At 39.3% G+C, this 21,835-nt stretch overlaps 1 protein-coding gene across 16 annotated transcripts in view; it reads left to right on the top strand.

Annotated features, from left to right (window-relative positions):
* The window catches only part of LOC105228884 (myocyte-specific enhancer factor 2), a 231,304-nt gene that overhangs the window by 61,813 nt on the left and 147,656 nt on the right, over positions 1 to 21,835 (top strand). For all 16 annotated transcript variants that reach the window (XM_049453190.1, XM_049453180.1, XM_049453186.1 and 13 more), the window contains one exon: positions 8,479 to 8,523. The gene's annotated coding sequence lies outside the window, so the exon portion shown is untranslated. The remainder of the gene's footprint in view (positions 1 to 8,478; positions 8,524 to 21,835) is intronic.

The following is a 21,835-nucleotide window of genomic DNA, read 5'->3' on the forward strand; positions in this document are numbered from 1 at the left end:
AAAGTCTAAGTCTAATTATCTGCTCATCGAAGTGTTCGCTCAATAAATCCATTGATTGTTGCGATGTGTGGGAAGTGGCGCCGTCTTGTTGAAACTGAATGGCGCCGAGATTACGAGCTTCAATTTCAGACATCAAGTAGTCGGTTGTCATCGCGCGATAACGGTTGTCATAGACGGTTACGTTCTCAGCGGCACGATTTTCGAAGAAAAATGAACCGATTATTCCACTGGCTTTCAAACCATACCAAACCATTGATTTTTCTGAATGAAACGGCAGCTCTTGAATCTCTTCATGAAGCTCTTTGTCCCAAATGCGGCAATTTTACTTGTTTACATACCCATTGAGCCAGAATTGGGTCTAACCGCATAACATAATTGGCTCGAAAAGGTCGGAACTTTTTGGAACCTTCTTGATTCGGAAGGTCGAGGGCTTCGGTTCCTACACAAGTTGTATTTTGTACGCTTTCAATTTAAGATTTCGACGAAAAATGCGCCAAGTTGCTCCGCACGTTAGGCCGAGTTGCTGCAAACAGCGCCGAATCGATTCTACACGGTCCTATTATTCACTCCCCGCTACGGCTGCTATATTTTCTTCACTGGGTGCTGGACGTGGTCTGTTCGGTTAAATGTTATCCAGTAATGAATGCTGGGTCTCAAAATGGTGGTGGTGCGATTAGTACGCTCAGTAGAGCCACGTAAAGTAAACGTTGTTCAGGCGAAAGTTTTTGCATGATGAAATGCCAATCAATACTGAACCAAAGTAACATGACAGCTTGACACGACTCATGCGTGGTTCATCAAAAAAATACTTTTGAAAAAAGTGCCTCTACTTGGGTCACCCGTTATAAAATCGCGTATACGAAAAATGTTTCACGCATTATCTGAAAAAATTCACTTTAGTTAGGTCAGTTGTAGGGTGAACCATAGACTGTTAACTGCTTTGGTTGGTTGGTTGAAAAGGGAGACTCATAAGCTCCAGACCGCAGGCACCGCAGTTAAACCATCATTTGGCCCATTTTTCCCGGGTGGTAGCCAAATTAAGCCTCGGACTACTAAAAAGTCACTAAATTTGGTAAAAAATCTGATATTTTTTCACCCCAGTTACCCCATGTCTCCCAACTTGGAGCATTTGGAGCTGTTGAATATATCTTGTCTTATCCGGTTGAAGTCTGGGCATTCGCAAAGATAATGTTCCCGCAACTCAACAACACTCTCGCGCATACTCTACATTACGCCGAATCCACTACTCCTATCTTTTGAAGTGGGATCTTAAGTATAGGTGCCTTACAATATTACAAAGTTCCCGTTTGGCTAGAAATTGGAGTTTTTGGGTCTGTTTGGTCTATCGGAGAAATGAGAAGCAACACAAATGTATGAAAAAAATGTACCCATTTTATTCAAAACCGCGAATGAAATGGGTTGGGATTAAGATATTTATATTTTTTGGTCGTATATAACATGGGTGCTTACGTCATAGCCGACTTGGCTCTGTGTGACTCCCAACGACATCAAGTGATTCCGCTTGGCTCTGAAAAGACATTGTTAAGAACAAGACGCAAACTGACCGCGACAAGCAAATTAACTTGCACTTCGGAAGCTAATAGAGAGGATGTAAAAGTAGAGTCGGAGTTAGTTCTCTATGGAGGGTATGAACTTGTCCTTCGCTGTGTAATACGGTTATTCCAGCGAAGTGCATGTCATCTCACAAGCGCTGCAAATATCTATCAAAACAACTCATTATTAACTTAGATATACACCCTGTCAAGAAAGTATCAATCATCATCCAAATTTATTTTAACACCTAGAAGTAACATCCATTTGAAGCGATGCACATGGGACAACGCTTTTTCCAATCGTCAAAACATTTTTTATAGGCATATGGCCTTCAGGTCTCGCGTCGAATTTGTTTTGATGTCTTCAATTGATTCAAAGCGTGTTCCCCGAAGTGGATATTTCAGTGTGAAGGTAAAAAGAAAGGTAAAAGTCAAAGTGCAAGCACCTTGAATCTCTTGTTTTTATATGGCTTCAGGCTATTTTTGTTTAAAAATTTTTTATTCGGATTGAAAAATAGTATTCGGAGGAATTTTTCGCCTTAGTAATTCTTTCGACCATTGTAAGTGATATCAGGTTTAGGGTCTTCTGGTGCATTTTTTCGGGAAGGTAATTTTTGTACTTGTCATTAAAAGGGGAGTCTCTCATTCGAGGCTGTTTTCTTTCTTTCATTGGGGATGTGGCGGATCGCAAACCCAGCGCACAACCCTTCGGAGGGATGTTTCGCCTTCTCGCTCTAATTCGCCTTCAAACGGATATTTTTCGGCTACGCAGAGAATACTTGGTCTACGACCGGAAGTCGGGAGCAGCTTGAGTCAAATGTAAAACAATCGTTTCTGGCCACTTCCAAGTGAACGGCTCTCAAAGAACTTTCTTCAATGTGAACTTCTACACATGACTCCATCCTCCTGTCCTAGTCGGCCTTGCGAGTTTTCGAGAGAAAGGTTCTGCGGAAAATTTATGGTTCTTTGAGCATTGGGCACGGCGAATATCGCATTCGACGGAATGATGAGCTGTACGAGATATAAGACGACATTGATATAGTTTAGCGAATTAAGAGACAGCGACTACGCTGGCTAGGTCCGGTCGTCTGAACGGATGAAAATACTCCAGCTCTGAGAGAATTCGATGCAGTATCCGACGGGGGAAGCAGAGGAAGGAAAAGACTTCCACTCCGTTGGCAAAACTAGGTATAGAAGGACCTGGCTACACTTGGAATCTCCGATTGGCGCCAAACAGCGAAAAGGAAGAACGACTGGCGCGCTGTTGTAAGCTCGTCTATAACCGTGAGTGGCGTCCACGCTAATATAAAAGAAGCAGAAGAGTCTTTGTACTTGTTTTTGTTATTCTTTAGCATAGATCTCTTTAGCTGAAAAAGTTTATATTTCTTCACAGCTGGTCACCTTAAAAAGTTAAACGTTTCTCAATTGGTTTCGCGCATTATCACACCAATTGATCATTTGCGCCATTTAGTAGATAAACTAAACAACAATAAAGCGCTTATGCTCGCTTGCTACATTCACTCTTACCGCGGCGCAATCATGTTTGACAGGCACGACTGGCCGCTACCCTGACCGACAGCATAGCGCGAACCCCCGTCCCTCAACTCTGTGTCGGCAATTATTCTTGCGCCATGACCACGGCCAGAGTCAGCGCCAATGCCAATTGCCACCGCGTATCGGCTGCAACAACAATTCAAGGACATCCGCTTCAAAGCCGTCAAATGCCAGCGCGGCTCGAGCGATGTTAGCGGCGTGTGTAACCGAAGGCGTGGTCACTCGCCGACAACAGCACTTGAAATATGTAACTTGTCACCGCGCGCACTGGTGCGGCGACGTAAAAGGGTGTTGGCGGCGTTATGAAGTCATACGACTCATTTAACGTGCAAAGCCGCGAACTGAACGGACGGACGACAACGCGAAGTGCAGGTCGTGATTTGCCTCTGGAAGTATGTCTGTGTGTGAAAACGCGCCGCAAACTTGCTGCGGTGACACCTGAATGCCTGATTGCCAAGGGTGTCCATGGTATGGTGACCACAGCGGGGTGAAGTGATGGAGTTGCACGGTTGCAGGAAGTTGACACGATTTGCATGCGAAACTATAATTCCATTGCATTTGCAATGATATTTGCATTTACATTTGCACACACTCTTTCGCACTCCCATTCATTTAAGTCATACATGTGTGTGGAGCGGAAGGTTTCCATCGGTATCGCACACTTGTCGTTTGTGCCACAAATCGCCGCAAGAGCCGCTTGTGGCGTTGCGCGAACGGAAATACTGGTGCCATAAGTGAGCTTTACGTACACATATGTATGTATACATACATACATACAACCGTGCGTTTTGTTTGCGTTTGTATTAGTGTGCTTTCACATTTCGTATGCAAATCGCAATGATATGAAAATATTTTTGCATTAAATGCGCTTACCGACATCGAGAGAATTTTAAAAAATACACGTGTACGTAAAGCATATGTAAAGGGTTTGTCAATATGGACAAGCTAGGTGAGCCTAGACTCATGGTCGATCCCATTAACTCTTTAAAGTGGATCTTCTGTTCCACATAGATCGTTGAAGCGTTTTGAGCGCACCTAAGACCAATTAGCTCGGCTGATCTCTTCCGATTCACTTTGGCCTAAGAGAATCTTGCAGCCGCAAAAGTTCTGGTTGTTGATCAGCGCTTGCTGAGCTCACTGAAGGTTCAAAGGCCCAATGCCAAAACGCAAGACAACATCGGAAAGCCGACCCGTTTCCAATTGGATGACAATGATGGTTCCGTAGAAAGCTGAGCGGCTTTGCAGTTCCTGTCGATTCTGCTATGACGAGTACCCGGTCCAAGTCTAATATGGAAGTAGCTTGAAGCTATTGTTAATGAGGTCGTGCACTTCTTAACGAGCTCAAATCCGCGAATATACACCTGTCTGAATAAAGTTGCACTTTGGAGCAGTACATCTCCTGCTACTTTGATGGCTGTCATCTCCACTTGAAAGACGTACAGTGTCTAGTTAGAACTCCTACTACTCTTGAAAAGTGGACCTTGCTAAGAGAGCTTGCAACTGCACAGCTGCTGGTAGTCTACCTACTTGCTGATTTGGTCTAAGGTCCAGCAATCCAATAGTGAACCACAAGAAGTCAGTGGAGTAGTGAACCACAAGAAGTCAATACCCGCTCCTATTTCGCCGTTATTGAGACTGAAGTACCTGTATTAGCAAGCTTATCAACTTTACAGTTTTCTCCAATACCGCTGTGGCCAGGCACCCAAACCTGTCAAAACTTAAAAAAAGTCGATGCTAAAGATAAGGAGTTAAAGTCAGTCAGAGAACTGAAGTCTAAATCTCTCTCTTTTTCTTTCTCTGTCGCTGCCTTTCTGTTGGAGAGGATAGTCACCACTCTGAAAGAGGCTTTGCTTCGGAACAATAGATCTGCTGCTGCCTTTTGAGCAGCCATCTCTGTTTGGAAAACGCGGCAGTAATCAGGAAGCCTAGTCTCAGATCCTACGACTTTCTACAGCTTGAAGCAGGAAGTTCTGAATGGCCCAGCTGTTTCAGATTAGACGTCCAAAAGACAAGTACGTTTTCAGTTGGACCTTCCTATAAACAGAACAAACTTGTAAAGACCCAAATTCCACTTTCACTTGTGAGCTGATACAAGACCAAGCCACGATAAAAAGTTATCATTATAATGAAGTTTCCGTAAAAAACGGATTGGTGAATTGACTACCAAGGTATGCCCATATGATTTCTTAGATTGAAGATTGAATCCCACTCATTGTTTAGGATAATGAACAAAATCTTTTACCCATGACTAATAAATAGTTACTTCGGACTGAGTGGGCAATTGGGAAAGACTTCCACTTCAGTGGAAAGACCAGGTAGAGAAGGACCAGCCGCCAATTGGAAACTCCAATAATTACGGAATCTCCAATTGACGCCAAAACTCGGATACTCGTATAACCTCGTCATATTAATAAGAGCTCAAGTTTTTAAATATGTATGCATATTTCATTGAAACTGCCTATCTTCTTCAGATTACATAATTTGATCTGAAGCTTTTATATATATACTATCCTTAACCGGAAGATTTATAGGCCTTAGCAGGGTCCATTAAAAGTTGTAACTAGAAAAAATTTGAATTCTATAAAAGTAGTCTATTCTTTTGTGGTTGGTGGGTAGCCAGACTTCTAGTCTTCTATTCCCGGATTCACTCGAAAGCAACATTTGATGAATACAAAAAAGTTAATGATTTTTTGGCCGTGGTTATAGGTATGTTTATATAATAATTCTGTATCAGTTCAGCTGGTCTTTTATTCTTCTGGTCACTTCACCTTTCTATTTCATGAAGATTTTCACTTCCTAAATTCCTGAAGCGTTATTCCCTTGTATTACCAAATTAAAGTAAGTTCTGAAAGCAGACCTTTTGTCTGTCCAAATCCATTTTCCATAAACTTTAAACCGATCACTGCTTTATATTTTTCGAGGAAAAGTTTAATCCTCATAATAAACGAAACTAACCTAACATATTTCGTGTTTCGTGCTTAACCTGGTAATCCATATTTGGTAGCCCTCGATAGCTATGTTGTGTGGTGTATGTGCAACGCCGTTAGCACAATTCCCAATTCGATATTTTATCAATATTTTCCAGCCGTTAGCATTTCCGCATATTAATTTTTTCTCTCCTAAATGCTTTTTCATATCAATTCGCAGAGCATTAAATAATAATAATAATAAAAAATGCCAAGAAATTGCATGTTGAAAAGGCTGTTTTCTGCTTCATTTTATTTGTTATGCTCATTCGAGCATTTTTCTATTTTCACGTAAACCTAAATCGCCTAACACACATTATCGCACCTTTCGTGAGCTCCGATGGCACCGTCGAGCATTAGGTGGCGCCTCTGCTGCCTGCGAAAAGAAACGATTTGGGCGCTTATAACCCTTAAACACACCCACACGCACACACTTAGCAGTAGCTGTATTGAAATGCATTTTCGAATATGTTTTCCCAAATCACCAAATCAAATAACCGTTGCACGGTGTCCGTAGGTGTTTCCTGCTGGCAAGTGCCTGGCACCGGAAGCGCTCGAGGTGGCCGTGCGAGTCGCGTTCAACGGCATTTATGTTGGCGTCGAGAGATTATATATTTTTGATTTGTTTGACGGCTCACTCATTCGGGTGCACGCACACCTACCCGTTTTACCTCGTTTCCTGCAGTATCTTATCAGCATTGAGTTGGCAATTGCTCACAAATTATTGCCGTAATATTTTACAATAAAACGAATAGTGGTGTTTATTACTTTAAGTATTTCAGATTTTTCAGAAAATTGTGGTCTTCTTCTCAAGTTCTTTATTTAGTTTATTTGCTTTCCAATACAAAAATAGCCGAATTTAAAAGAGATTTGAACCTTTCGGTAGACCTTATGACTATTCAATATATTGTATGAGATAAATAACATTTTGTGTTAGTGAAATCACTATTCACTCTCATAGCCGAACTAAACTGGTTTTGAGCTCGCTGACTGCGTGTTCAAACGTTGTCAACGGATGCTTGACCTCATTGATAATATCGTCAAACTTTATTCATATTAGAATTGTATGGACGTCGGATCACAGCGGAATCGGCGGGAAGCAAAGTCAATGAGCTTGTTAGGTAGGGCACCAGTTCCTCAATTTCATTCGATTGGCAGCGAGTCGGTTTTCCAATGTCTTCTCAAAATTCTGGCGTTGCACCTTTCGGGAATGTTTATTATCATTCAAAAAAACATTATTTGGCATTCATTTTTTGAAGATTATCTTTTTCAAATGTTGTTTGCGGTTACGTCTTAAATGCTCCATCCTTTGAATCCAATTTTCGATGACTCGTTCGAGCATTTCGACTGGTAACTGGCGAGAGTCACGATCTTTTGCTCCAAGTCCTTCATCGAAGCGGGATTGTCCGCATATATGTATTTTAGACTTTACATATCTCCACACGAAAAAGTCTAACGGTGTGATATCATACGATCTTGGTGGCCAGTCGACCGGCCCAAAACGTGAAATTATCTGCTCACCGAAGTGTTTTGTCAGTAAATCAATTGATTAATGCGATGTGTGGGAACTGGCGTCGCCTTGTCGAAACCAAATGTCGCCGAGATCACGAGCTTCAATTTCATGCATTAAATAGTCAGTTATCATAGCGCAATAACGGTCGTCATAGACGATTACGTTCTCATCAGCATCTTTTTTGATGAAATATGGACCGATGATTCCATCGGCCACAAAACCGCTGTTTTTTTTTAGATGAAATGGCAGCTCTTCAATTTTTTCAGGCTGCAAATGTGGCAATTTTGCTTGTTTATATATCCACTGAGCCAGAAATGGGCCTCATAGCTGAACAGAATTTGGCTCGAACACGTCGAATCTTCTTGGAACTTTTTAAGAGGCCATAGAAGGAAGCGGTGTCTAGTGGTTCTTGCACAAGCTGTATTTTGTATGTTTTCAATTTAAGATCTCAACGTAAAATGTTGCTGCGAAAGGCGCCGAATCGACTCTCAACGGTCATCGTGTAACTCTCAGCTACGGCTGCTCTAGTTTCTTTTCTGCATGCTGGACGTAGGCTACTCGGTCGAATATTATCCAATAATAAAGGCTGGGTCTCAAGATGGGTGATGCCGTTGTGATGAGTCTGCTTAGTAGTGAAATCACCCAATGTATGAAAATCGTTAAATTTCGATGTATAACTAAAATACATGAAGTCGGTGCACATATCTCGATAAGTATGGAAACAACTCAGTAAAATTTGGTGCCAATGCCTTACAAGTTGTTGTAAAAAGGTGTTACAGGCGCTTCGAATTATTCCGATACTGAGCATATTATATGATATATGTACACATATCTATTATATTCTCTTCGTTAGTAAGTAATAATCTTTAATCAAATTTTATTTTTATTTTAGGTTAGAAATCGTCAGGGCGGAGCTAATACGATAAATTAATTAAAGGTAAGTACATTTAACTTTCAAGCGGTCGCGCCATCTTTTGTAACAAAAGCGGTCGCGCGTAGTCTTTTCGACGCCTCAATTGAAATGTGAGATTTAAAGTGGATAAAGTTGTGGAATTCATTTTTTTATTAGTTTTAGTTATTATGTAATCATAAAATAATATTTTACAGGAAAAGTTTTTTTTTGTCATATTAAATGAGGGAAAAACATAAAAAGTAATATAATGCATTGAATGCAAAGTAAATTCATTAATCTTAACACAAAACCAAACAAATTTTTTTCAAAATTTGGGGAAAACATAAAAGTCATAGAATACATTGAAAAGAATGTAAATACATTAATATCTTATTAGAAAGTTAGAATAGTTCAATAGTCAGATTCATCAGATTCATCGGTCACAAAACACTCATTGCAAATAAATACCGTATGGTCGCGACAAATATTTCTTTCGCAGATTTTGCATTGGGTTTTTGTCTGCCTTCTTTTTTTTGCTGGACATATTTTGCAGCTTCCTCTACTGACTTCGGATGTACTTGCCTCACTATTGGGCTCATCATCTAATTTCAAAAAACCTCTTATATTTCTTTTCAAATTTCTTGGTAAGTTTTTATCAGCTCTTCTTTTCATATGTTCTTTCGTCATTTCTATTCCCAATTCGCGTAGAAATGTACGTCTTTTTTCGATAACTACATCATTTTCTCTCAAAATTACCATTGAGTTTACTCCAGCAATATTTAGCAAGCGAAAAAAGAGTGTCAATGGCCACCTATTGCACTTCCTTGATACGGAATACAATTTTACCTTTTTATCCACTTCATCAACTCCACCTTTTGTTTTGTTGTAAAAAGTTATAATAGCTGGTTTTCGTTTTTCGTTCTTTTTAGGTACATACGATACCAGGGTAGAAATATTTGAAAACCCAAATTGACTAGAATACTCTGGCTTTCCCTTCGCAATGAAACACGGGGGAATTTCTTTTTTATTTTTACGCAAAGTGCCAATAACAGACATTTTATCATTTGTGGCTAAATCTTTTACCAAAGGAATGCTAGTAACCCAGTTATCAATGGTCAAATTTCGTCCGGTTCCAGAAATTGGTGAAATTAACCTTTTTACAACATCACTTCCTGAATTACTGATTTTAAAAGGTCCTTCTAGTTGTCTCCCAGCATAAAGCTCAATATTCAACGTGTACAAGTTTTTTGAATCCAGTAGTGCATAAATCTTTAGCCCATATTTGTCAGGTTTTGATTTATTGTATTGTCTAAAAGGACATTTTCCGCGGAATCCACACATCATTTCATCTATAACAACATTCTTACTAACAGAATAAGGAGAAAGGCAGTTTTCTGTGAACATATTTAGCACTTCTCGTATGGGCGCAGCTTTATCTTGGGCTCGGCGAAAACTTCTTGTGGATGCATCATCAAACCGGAGAGAGTTTAGAAGAAATTTCATCCTTTTCAAAGGCATAGTATTTGGAAATATGGCAATACCAGTAGCATCACTATACACATCCTCCAAGTTTCCATGAGACATTCGTAAGGTTCCAGCAATATATAATAATCCGAACAGGGCCCGAATCTCAACAGAATCGGTAGTTTTACAATCTCGAACTCTGGAGTATGCGCTTTCTTTTTTCTGTATAAATTCGTTAGTATATTTTACTACTGTCGTTATAATTTTATCGCATATGAACAAATCCCATGCTTTTAGAGATGTTGTTACGCCCATGCCTTTTCCAAGAACACCAGCCTCTTGAGTCAGAATATTATGGGGTGGATACCTGACTCTATCACTATTTGATTTTTTCCATTTTGTAACATTATCACGTGCCATGAAGTATGCAGCTCTATCAGCCAAAGGAATGTTTTCCTCTTCCGAGTTACTTTCTTCGTTTGAATGTTCCATTTCTTCATCAGATTCCACATCTGGTCTACATTCAGATATTTCTGATTCCTCATTACATTCCACATCAGATAAGTGGTCAGAGACTTCTGATCCTTCATCACTTAAAGTTTCATCACTTTCATTATCTTCTTCTAGGAGAAATTTCATTATTTCACTTTCACTTATTCTTGTTTTAGCCATTTTTACCAATAACTGTAACACTTTATTACATCAGGAAATGTGCACAGAGAGTCGCGCGTAAACTAAAAGACGTCAGGCGCGCGTAAATGCTCGCTATAAACAGTCGACAAGCGTTAAAAAGATACGGAAATAGTGCATTCGATTGGAAATGAACTAACCTCAAGCTACCAGAGCTACCAAATATCTGGGATTATATACACAAAAATTATAATACTTTATTCACCATGGGCGGTCGAAAAGACTACGCGCGACTTCTTAAAGGTTAAAGAAATCTACATAAGTTTATATAGTCTCATATACGGCATATTTATTTATTAAACCTCTCACGAACTAATATCAACTAAGTGCGAAAAATAATACTTTGTGACCCTCAAGATACTATGCTATGCTATTATTTAGTTGATGAGGACAGTATTTTTAATTTATACCAATTGCTTATTCGATTCGGCGCTCTGTAAGTGTTAACGAATCGTATTTCTGCCGAGGAAGAAGCTTTTTATGGATTTTTAGCCGGTTTACAACATTTTGCTGGAGTCAAAATATGATTTCAATAAAAACCGATAGTGTGGAGGACATAAGATCAACAAATTTTTCAACACAATGGAACTTGGAATGTATTGACTTGACTTTCACTTTTGCAATACAACAACTTACATAGATGGATAGAACAAATGAACTTAGAAATAAAATTTAATAAAGAACAAGGTCCTTTAAAGTTAAACTTACTTTGTTTGCATATTATGCAAAAATAATATCCTTGTTAAAACGTTGATATCAAGAATTAACCAAGGAGCTCTAAAAGCTACTTAACAAGCGGCTAAGAAAGTTACTCCATATTAAGCTCTTCAATAAGCTTTCATAAAAGCGCATTATTCTGATATCATTATCAGCTATAAGCTGAATAACTGCTTTTGTATTCAGCGTTTTGTTCAGCAACTATTCTCATAAGCTGAACGAATGTTGAAAGCCAAAAGGCCTGAAGAGCCCAGTTGGCAGTTGCAGCATAAGAAGTGTAAAAAGCGAATTGTATGCATTATACTTGGTATTTCACTTGGTGACAGGCTGAAAAGAGGATGTTCTATAAAAGTTTTTCGGCAAAAGTGTACTGGAACTAAGGCGTACAGCTGTTTTTTGCACAACATATGTAACAGGTCAATTGGAGGGTTCCCGGCCTATCATAGTTAAACACATTTTTTTGGCAAAATTAATTTTTTTTATTCAACTTCAAGGGTTGATACACTGTATTTGGGGACACGCAAAACGAAAAGTTCACAAAAAATTTCAACTAACTCTTTAGGCGCTTTAATATTACGGGTAAATAGGTAAGTCTCTATCAAGCACGTGTGAAAGTGCAAATACATACATACATACACATTTACATATGTATATGTACATGCATCTGGGTGTTTTCTTTGCTTATTAATAAGCGTAATTAATTAATTGCACAGATTCAGTGAATTATGGAAAAAATAGGGCCAAACAACTCAACTCAGCGCTTAGTTCCAGTGCGAAGGATAAACACGGGCAGAAGATGGGTCGGTAGTGTTGGCGTTATACACTGACACGACCGCATGTGTGTACAGCAGTAATTTTAACACACACACATGACTGCGTACAGGTAGCTGTGTTGCTATTGGCAACGCGCGTCACCTGTGCGATAGCAACAACTACAACATCTAATTAAGAGCAGCAAATGAGTGAACAAAGCCAACATAGGTGTATGTGTGTGGCTTTCAGTAGGAGTTAAGCATAAAATCACGCTGCCACTAGCAGGGCTTTCAGCAATCATACAAACATACATGTTTACATTAATATATAAATATGTATATACATATGTGTCGGAGCTTCTCTCAGGAAGCATTACAACAACGCTGCCCATACACATTACACATTAACTCCTACAGGTGGTTGCTCTTGCAGAAAGGATACTTATATTGTATGTATGTTTGTACACCCTGAACAGGGTATCTTAAGCTCGCCACGAATTTGTAACACCGTAAAGGGAATTGTGAGACCCTATAAGTTAATGTAAGTAGATTTAAGTCTCTAGATGAGTCGATTCAGTCATCTCAGTTTTTGTTTTATCTATCTGAGATTTTGCATAAATACTGTTCTCCCCAAGAGGCTGTTCATTTGTAGAAGGCGCCGATATCGGACCATTATAGCATATAGCTGCCATACAAACTGACCGATCAAAATCATTTCCGTGTATGAACAACTTTTTTATTTGACAGTATATATTCACGAAATTCCGCACGTATTATTTCCCACAGCAACCATACAACATCCGAAGAAATTGTTCAGATCGGACCAATATAACATATAGTTGCCATACAAACTGAACGTTCAAAATCAAATACTTGTATGAACAACTTCTTTATTTGACAAGATATCTTCATGAAATTCGGCACGTATTATTTTCCATGACAACTCTACAATATCTGAAGAAATTGTTCAGATTGGACCAATACAACATATAGCTGCCATACAAACTGAACGTTCAAAATCAAATACTTGTATGAACAACTTCTTTATTTGACAACATATCTTCACGAATTTCGGCACGTATTATTTTCCTTGACAACCCTACAATATCCGAAGAAATTGTTCAGATCGGATCACTATAGCATATAGCTGCCATACAAACTGAACGCACAAAATCAAGCTAAAATATTTGTATACTCTTTTATGCTATAAGAAATGCACATGTGAAGGGTATATATGGAAGTTAACGGTTGTTTTTCTTGTTTTTGTATGTTTGTGCGCCTGTAAAACAAGTAAATGGCTACCTGGGATTGGCGTTCGCTTTAGGGAAGCGTAAAAATTATTGGAGTTGATAAACTTAATGAGCTGGAAAATGTGTCGCATGTACCACATAGATATGTATGTAGGTAAATATGTATATAATGTGTATATAAATGTGTATCTGCATATATAAGCAAGCAAACAGCTAATACCCGCTAGCATTTGTCCCTATAACCTTCCGGTGCGATCTCCCTCCGCAACGCGTCTTAACACTTCACTTTCATTTTCACTCTCATCTCGCACTAGTGAACTGGAATTTTCGCAAATTACCGTTAACAAAGTGATGATATTAATTCACTAAGCAAAATGCGCCTGCCTTGTCACTTGTCCTCACGCTGCCGGCAGCATGCTTTCTAATGTGGCAACATAATATGGGTCGGCGGCAAGCTGACTGCGTCGTACACCGCAGTTCATCAATAAAAACAAGAACAAAAACAATAAATCATTGTCCTTAGGTGCGACGATGAGAATGCGGACGCATACTTGAGGTGAATTAGTAGGCTTAAATGATGCTTTTATGTAGATATACATACATACGTACATACCTTTTTGTTGTTTCTGTTGTTGTTGTTAATTATATTGTGCAACAATTTTCATTGAGCAATAAAATTATTGATTACCATAATAATTATCCATGTATATATGTACTTATATACTCATAAACACGTATTACATAAATACATACATATTTACCTCCGCACATACACTAACACAAAAACCTATAAAGGAAGAAAGGATAATTTCTGTTGCGTGCGTCCTTAAGCATGAGCGTGTATGCTAACAGGACATCTCATTAGCATGTAGCGACCATTAAATGCCACGCATTATGCCTATACATACAAAATGTGTACGTATGTATGTGTGTATGTGTGTGCCTCCGCTAAGGTAGAATAATGTCACACGCATACCACCCACTAGTGTACTTAAGATAAAGCCGCTATCTGGTTCTATTGTCAACGCTTGTCTTTTGTGTGCAATGAAGCGCAATGAGCTCTTTACGCTCTCAACGCCAACACACACACACACATACTTGAAATTCATAAACGTACTGAAGTAAATAGTTTAAAGTGTGTCAGCGCTTTGAGAATGATAGAATTTAAAGTTTTAAAGCATAGGAAAGATTAGACCCACTTGTCGCGCAGTCCTTTACATAGACGGCGCGGGAGTCCATTCTTGGCCCATATGACTATTCATATTTGAATCTTATGACCTCGTTTAATGAGCAAGCTTACCAGATTACATAATTTATTATATAAATCGAAGCTCAATCGGTTGTTGATTTGCCAGGTCTAAAGCCACACTGACAAGGTCCAATCAGTTTGTTGACGGTGGGCTTTAATCTTTCACACAAAACGCTCGATTGAACCTTATACGCGATGTTGAGGTGGCTTATCTCACGGTAGTTGGCGCAGATTGTGGGGTCTGCCTTTTTGTGGATTGGGCAGAGCACACTTAAATTCCAATCGTTGGGCATGCTTTCGTCCTACCATATTCTACAAAGAAGCTGATGTATGCTTCTTATCAGTTCATCGCCGCCGTATATGAATAGCTCTTCCGGCAATCCATCGGCCTTTGTCGCTTTGTTGTTCCTCAGACGGGTAATTGCTATCCGAAATTCTTCATGGTCGGGCAATGGAATGTCTGCTCCATCGTCATCGATTGGGGAATCGGGTTCGCCTTCTCCTGGCGTTGTATTTTCACTGCCTTTCAGCAAGCTGGAGAAGTGTTCCCTCCATAATTTTAGTATGCTTTGGGTCTCGGTCGCTAGATCACCTTTAGGGATTCTACAAGAGTATGCTCCGGTCTTCAAACCTTCTGTTAGTCGCCGCATCTTTTTAGAGAATTTTCGAGCTGTGATCACCTGTTTAAAAAACATAGTTTTCAGAATACCACATTTGAAGTTTTGCGCTAACGTTCCAGAGTCAACGAATGCTCTTTGTAAATTATCGAATTACTTGTACATAATATATTTGCCGGATATACTTAAAATTTTCAAAGAACATTGCTAAAATATTGTACTTCTAAATATTATGTATGGAAAACATTTTAGAAACTAACCTAAAAACAACCTAATTTTTGAAATTTCCGACTACCATGAAACCTTAAGAGCTTACAATCCTACTGCTTCTTTGGCCCTACTTTACACTATTTTCTTGAAGGTGTTCTCGAATAATATAACTAAAACTTTACTAGGTCCATAGGCAGTACTGTTCTATGGAATACTCGAATTATACCGTTTAAGTTTGGAACCGCATAAAACTTCTGATAAATAGACCCGTGAAAGGTTTCATTGATTCGAAAATTGAGCGACCTTTTTGGTGCTCTAAACTTGACGACGTTAAGGTCATAGACTATGTGACTAACCGACGGAAATTGTTCTTTAAAAGACTACTTTCAGTATTAAGCTGAGAATGTGCTTGTTAAGAATTTCATTTTGGGGTCTTTTTACGAATAGCTTCTCACAAACGGCGCATATGAGTCAACTAAATACTAGTTGTTGTTTTTCCGATCGTAAGGAATTCGGACTGCACCACACGTCGATAATCGAAGAACTGACAAAATAACCTTGATTTTTGATCTGTTTTGACTTGGTTTTTTCGGCTTCGGCTCACCTTTACCACGATAGTCGCCTAATTGATCGCCTGTTTCCGTGTCGTAATCATATATACAAGACTCATCGCCAGCAATAATACGTTTTTTGATATACTGGTAGTCAAAAATTCTGGTTGTACGGACGTTAACACGCCTCTGTTTTTCGAAAAAATTTAGTGATTTTGGAAGCAATCGTGGTTTCACTTTTCTTAGACCCAAACAATCTTTCACCGATCCTTCCGATATTCCAACGATGCCAGTAAGATCTCTCATTGTTAACTGTCGATGTTAGTTGACGTTGATGGCCGCCCTGGATGATAAAAAATTAGTTCACTCTAGCTAAACAAAATTTTTGAATTTCATTTTGCAACTGATGCATCAACTATGCCTTGCTTAGTATCCTTTCCACTAATACTTTCATAGCCTGGTATGTACGTATCTATGCGTTTATTTGCCTGAATATTAATGTATTTGTTCATAATCCTGTTGCGTTTGCGTTATGTTTGCATTGTGTCACGTGCCCAGGCAACGTGTCTGCTGTCGTAGGTAATTCAATAGCCTGCCAATTTGCCCAAAGTCTTCGTCCTCTGTCTCAGCGCACTTCAATCGCAGGTCACTCGCTCACATGCTGCGTCTGCACGTCTCTTTTTATGTATTTGAACAGCTTCGCTAAATTATATGTGAGTGCGTTTCTTGCAGTTCATCATTCTGTTGATTCTTCGCTTTCTATGCGCTATCTTAAAAAAACGAAGCTTTCTATCAAATTCTTCAATGAATTGCTCGCTTTTAGTGATATTGCATTAGACACATCTGTATTTTTCATTGTATGTATTTCTTCCAATTTATGACTCTCAGCGGGTACATCGTTCAGTTAGAGAGCGACACGTGATGAACTGTTATCATTTTAGACAAACGATTGATTACGAAGGCTTCGGTTTTCAGGTGGTACACATGACTGAAAGAATTGAGTAAATATTAAAGGAATTAGTGTCATGAAAAAATTTTTGGTTGAAGATAAGAAGTGGGGGCTGCCAAAAGCAATAAATAAATACATTGTCTTTTGGATTTGTTATTTACATTCATGCCAATCCTAAATATAGGCAACATTTTCTATCAAATGTAAATCAATGCCTACATTTAGGCACATTTGTCATGAATGAGACTATTCTAGGCTCTAAGGGCTCGCTTTGGAGACATCTTGTTGGTGGTTTTGTAAAGATGACTAAGATTCTTTCTTTATAGACCAATACTTACCTTAACATAAAAGTATCTTTCTTGTTTATTATACCATCGTGGCATAGTTCGAACTACGGTGGGTAAGAAATTAAGATTTTCTGCTCTTTGTAATGGATTTACACGGTCTTGAAAACAAATATGAATCACACATTGCGTCAAAAAACTCTACATTTCCATTAAAATTATTAGAATTAGTAATAAAAACTGTTGTTTGCTGTTGCTGTTGTTAACTCGGCTATAATCGCGAAAGCGATGTCTACGCCAGTAAAGAAGAAGAATAAAAACTTTACTAACTTATGCATCCCAATCATTGACTCTTAATCCATAGTTCATAAACAGACAATTACGGCTAAGACTTCTTCTACAAGAGAACGACATTTTGGAAAGTTCTCTCACTTCGACTGCTTTCCTGAAAACTTGAACCACTGTGTCGTGGGGCCTTTTTAACGGATGGCTCAAAGGGAAGGTTGTAATGCGAGCTCTCAATCAACTTTTGTTTCAGACTGCCAGACCAATGCGCCGTATTTTAAGCAGAAGTTGCAGCCATCAAACTAACCGCAGATAGGCTTCTCCGAAGTGCGGCTTCTTTTGGGACCGGCCTTAAGCTCGCTGACAGTGAGCTCAAAGGTAGCCAAAGGTGTGTACCACCTTGCTAGCGGTAGCCGGCGTGCCTGGTCACAGTGGAATCGTCTGAAACTCTAAAGCCGATGAGCTTGCAAGAAAGGACATTTATAACCAAATTCCTTCAGGACTAAAACTCTTCCAATCAACTAAAACTCTTCTTAACCCAATGGACGTTTCTTCGATTTATCATCACCCATCTTGAGATTCAGCATTCATTACTGGATAATATTCTACCGAAACCAACACGGAGTGTAGAAAATATAGCAACCGTAGCAACCGGCGTCCGCAGCAACTCGGACTGACGTATAAAACGACTTGAGGCATTTTTCGCCGAGATAAAATACAGCGTATGCAAGAACTGAAGCCGCTCGACCTTCCCAATCGACATCGATTCGCTCTAAGGGCTTTTGAAAAGTTCCAAGGAGATGCGATGTTTTTGAGCTAAATTTTGTTCAGCGGGACCTATTTCTGGCTCAATGGGTATGAAAACTAGCAAAACTGCGACATTTGTGACGAAGAGGAACCTGAAGAGATTTAAGAGCTGCCCTTTCTTCCAGAAAAAACAACGGATTGGTATATTTTGTTGGCCGGCGAAATCGTCGGTCCATATTTCTTTAAAAATGATGCTGAGAACGTAATCGTTAATGACGACCGTTAACGCGCCATGATAACTGATGCCTGAAATTGAAGCTCATGACCTCGGCGAGAGTCCTCTTCGGTGAACAGATAAATTCACGTTTTGGACCAGTCGATTGACCGCCAAGATCGTGTGATATCTCAACGTTAAACTTGTTCCTATGGGGATATGTTAAGTTAAGTGGACAATGCCGCTTCGATTCAGACCTTGGAGCAAAACAATACTCGTGTCATTCGCCGGTTACCAGTCGAAATGCTTGAACGAGTCATCGAAAATTGGACTCTACGGATGGACAATCTGAGACGTAGCCGTGGACAACATTTTAAATAGAATCTTCAAGAAATAAATGCCATAGAATATTCTTTCGAGTGCTAATAAACATTCCCCATTGAATATGAAGTTTCTGTGTTTATTCTTTGAAAAAGTTGGGAAGCTCGAAATGAATCACCTTTATATGTCTCTATTCTAACTTCCTTTTTACTATGGTGCAATCAGTCAATCTGATGATAACTATTTCAAGTGTATTACAACCGGCTTTTGCTGCTAGCAATTCTCATTTACCGTAACATTTAGAAACTAGTTTTCCAATGATTTCATTTCCTACAGGGTATTTTCGATTCAAATACATGTACGTACTTAGTATATTTATTAATATGCGTTGCCATAGAATCGCACGAATTTACCATTACACCTCGAACCTCCGCCGATCGTCGTCGCCATTATTACCAGCTTCCCACTGCGTGTGCGTTTTTATTTATTCGAACAATTTAATTTTAGCACATTGGAAACATCAATATGAGTCGCTTTATTTCACTTTACTTCTTAAATTCTTCGGCTACTGCTGCTCATGCTGCTTCTTCTTCCTCTTCTTCTGCTGCTTGTTCTTGCGGTTCATGCGGAATTCACTTAGGAGTTATTTATAATTTTGCTGAGCAAAGCATCAGCTAGCCAAAAAGAAATCTGCTTATTATCAAAATCCTGCATGTGGGGGTGTACAATGAGCTAATGAATGCCGTGGATCTCTATTAATATCAAAGTGGTGAAAGTGCAAATAATAAAAAACAAATATTGCATTTATTTCATGAGGTAAGTCCTGAGGCGATGGTCAAATTGTAAACTTTCAAGGAACACATACACAAACTGTTTTAACTTGTCTTCATTTTTGGGCCCGAACGCCTTTTCTTTGTCTAAGCTGCGCGAGAACTCAGAGAACTGAAATTCTAATGTCTACCGATTTGTGATTTGAACGATTTGGGATCCTCACAACTCGAGTCAATCCATACCATCTTTTCCCATACTAAGATTGATGTCGATGAGCCACGGCGAGAGTATAGTATTAAGTTGCGAGCCACAATAAGTCCAGTCTGAGTTTATCTATGGTTTGCAGGTCTTGTACCGTTGCGACTCCTTACCTATCGCCTTATGGGGCAAAAATCTTTTGGATTATTGAACTTACTATTGTGGTGCCCACTTTTGATCTATTTGAAACCTCGAATAGCAGAGAAATGCATTAGTTTCTATCGCAGAAACCAACACGGTCTCGTTGAAATTGAATTCGACAGTTGGCGAGGCTGTGTGGTAAAGGCATTTTTGCGTTTCTGTTCTAAATATGCAGTCTGGCCTTTTACATCTTTTCATTGACCTGTAACTCCGAAGCGTAGATGACATAGGTACCAAGGTTGCAAGGATTTGCAGTACCAAAAAGTTCAAAGGTCGCGTCTGCTTGCTAACATTAAACTCGATTCAATAGAAAGTGTTTAACCAAGTCCGCTGGTTTTGGTAAGCCTGCGGGTCTCTGTTCGACTCTGGTTATCTTACCTGGACCGTAATCGCCTTCAGAACTTGAAGTCCATTTGGTGTTCTCTTACTCAGTTTTTATAAGCCTGTACGTCTCTAGTCGACTCTGACTATCTACCTGGACCATAATCACCTTCAGAACTTAAAATCCAATTTCAAATTTAATACAATTCTGCAATGTAACCAGAGCAGCCGAGGCGGTGGTCGAAACGATGACCGTTTATCTGTTCTCCAGGGCTTTCCGCCCTCAGGGACGATCTTTATTGCAATTCTCTCGTCAGCCGAAATTAATCCGATTTTATTGGATGTAGTGCTAATATTTCGGTGGTCTATACTTGAAAGACGCTACAAATCCCAAAACACTTAATCACTTCTGCTCCTTTCCTACACTTTCTAACACGATCTCAGAGAGCTCCCTTTAGCTAGTGCTTTCTACGAGTCTTTCGACGCTACATACAAACAAACAAGCTTTGGCATAAGATTTCTTTTCATTGTTCCTTTGCTATCACCGCCACCCCAAACATGCAATGCCAGACTTCATTGCTTTCTCAATTTATAAATATTGTACTATATTTACCAATTTATTTTGAGCATACTCGTATAACGGCATTGCGTATACAAGTGCTGCCGGCAAAAACGGCAACGGCAATTTTTGTTGCCTGCACTGAGTGCCAGAGTGGCCGTACGACCGTGCGTCCGACACGATCAGTTAGCGGAATCGCAGGAAGCGCATAAATCACATTCGTACGTGTGTACGAGATGCCTGTCGGTTTTCGGTCGGTTAAATTCGAAATCAACGAAGCGTGGAGTGCAGCGCGAACGTGTAGCAGAGAAGTGCGACTTTGTGGTGGGTGGGTGGTTGGCGATCGGTCGATCGCGATTTTTAGTGTTTGTGTGATATTAATTAGCAATATTTTATAAGTATGATCATTTCGAATAATAACAACTTATTAAATAATATAATAATTAATATAATCGTGATGGTGATCGCGCTTATAAAACGTTCGGTTTTATTATGTCGTCGCAATTTATTATTTTTCCGTAAAATTAGTTCAGTGCTACGAGCAGTTTCTGCCATTGTGTTTTCAATACGCGTCCTAAATATAACTCAGCGCTGTTCCAATACAAAACACATATGTATTTACAATACAATATCATACAGCAGTTGGCCATATGTTGTTGGGGGATGTGTAGGCTATTTCTGTAAACATTGCTGTTATTATAACGGGCATGTCGGAGAAACAAATTCAGTCGAAATCTGCTAAAATTGTAATTTGTAAAAAAGTATATGGAAGATCGATAACTCGTTTGAGTTGACATCTTACAGCTCGTTGAAACAACAATACTAACAGTACTTCTTCAAAGCAAAAAAAAAAAATTATAATACATACGTTAGGTTAGTCTGTTAGGCCAAATGAGCCACGCATAGAAAAGTTTTGGTTCTTTGCGATACCAGATTGAATTAAGTTACTAGGTCCATGAGGAGTAGTCATCTTTTAGGATGCCAGCGCAGACTCTGTGACCTCACTA

This window comes from Bactrocera dorsalis, chromosome 3, assembly GCF_023373825.1.
Source record: "Bactrocera dorsalis isolate Fly_Bdor chromosome 3, ASM2337382v1, whole genome shotgun sequence".
Classification (NCBI taxonomy): domain Eukaryota; kingdom Metazoa; phylum Arthropoda; class Insecta; order Diptera; family Tephritidae; genus Bactrocera; species Bactrocera dorsalis.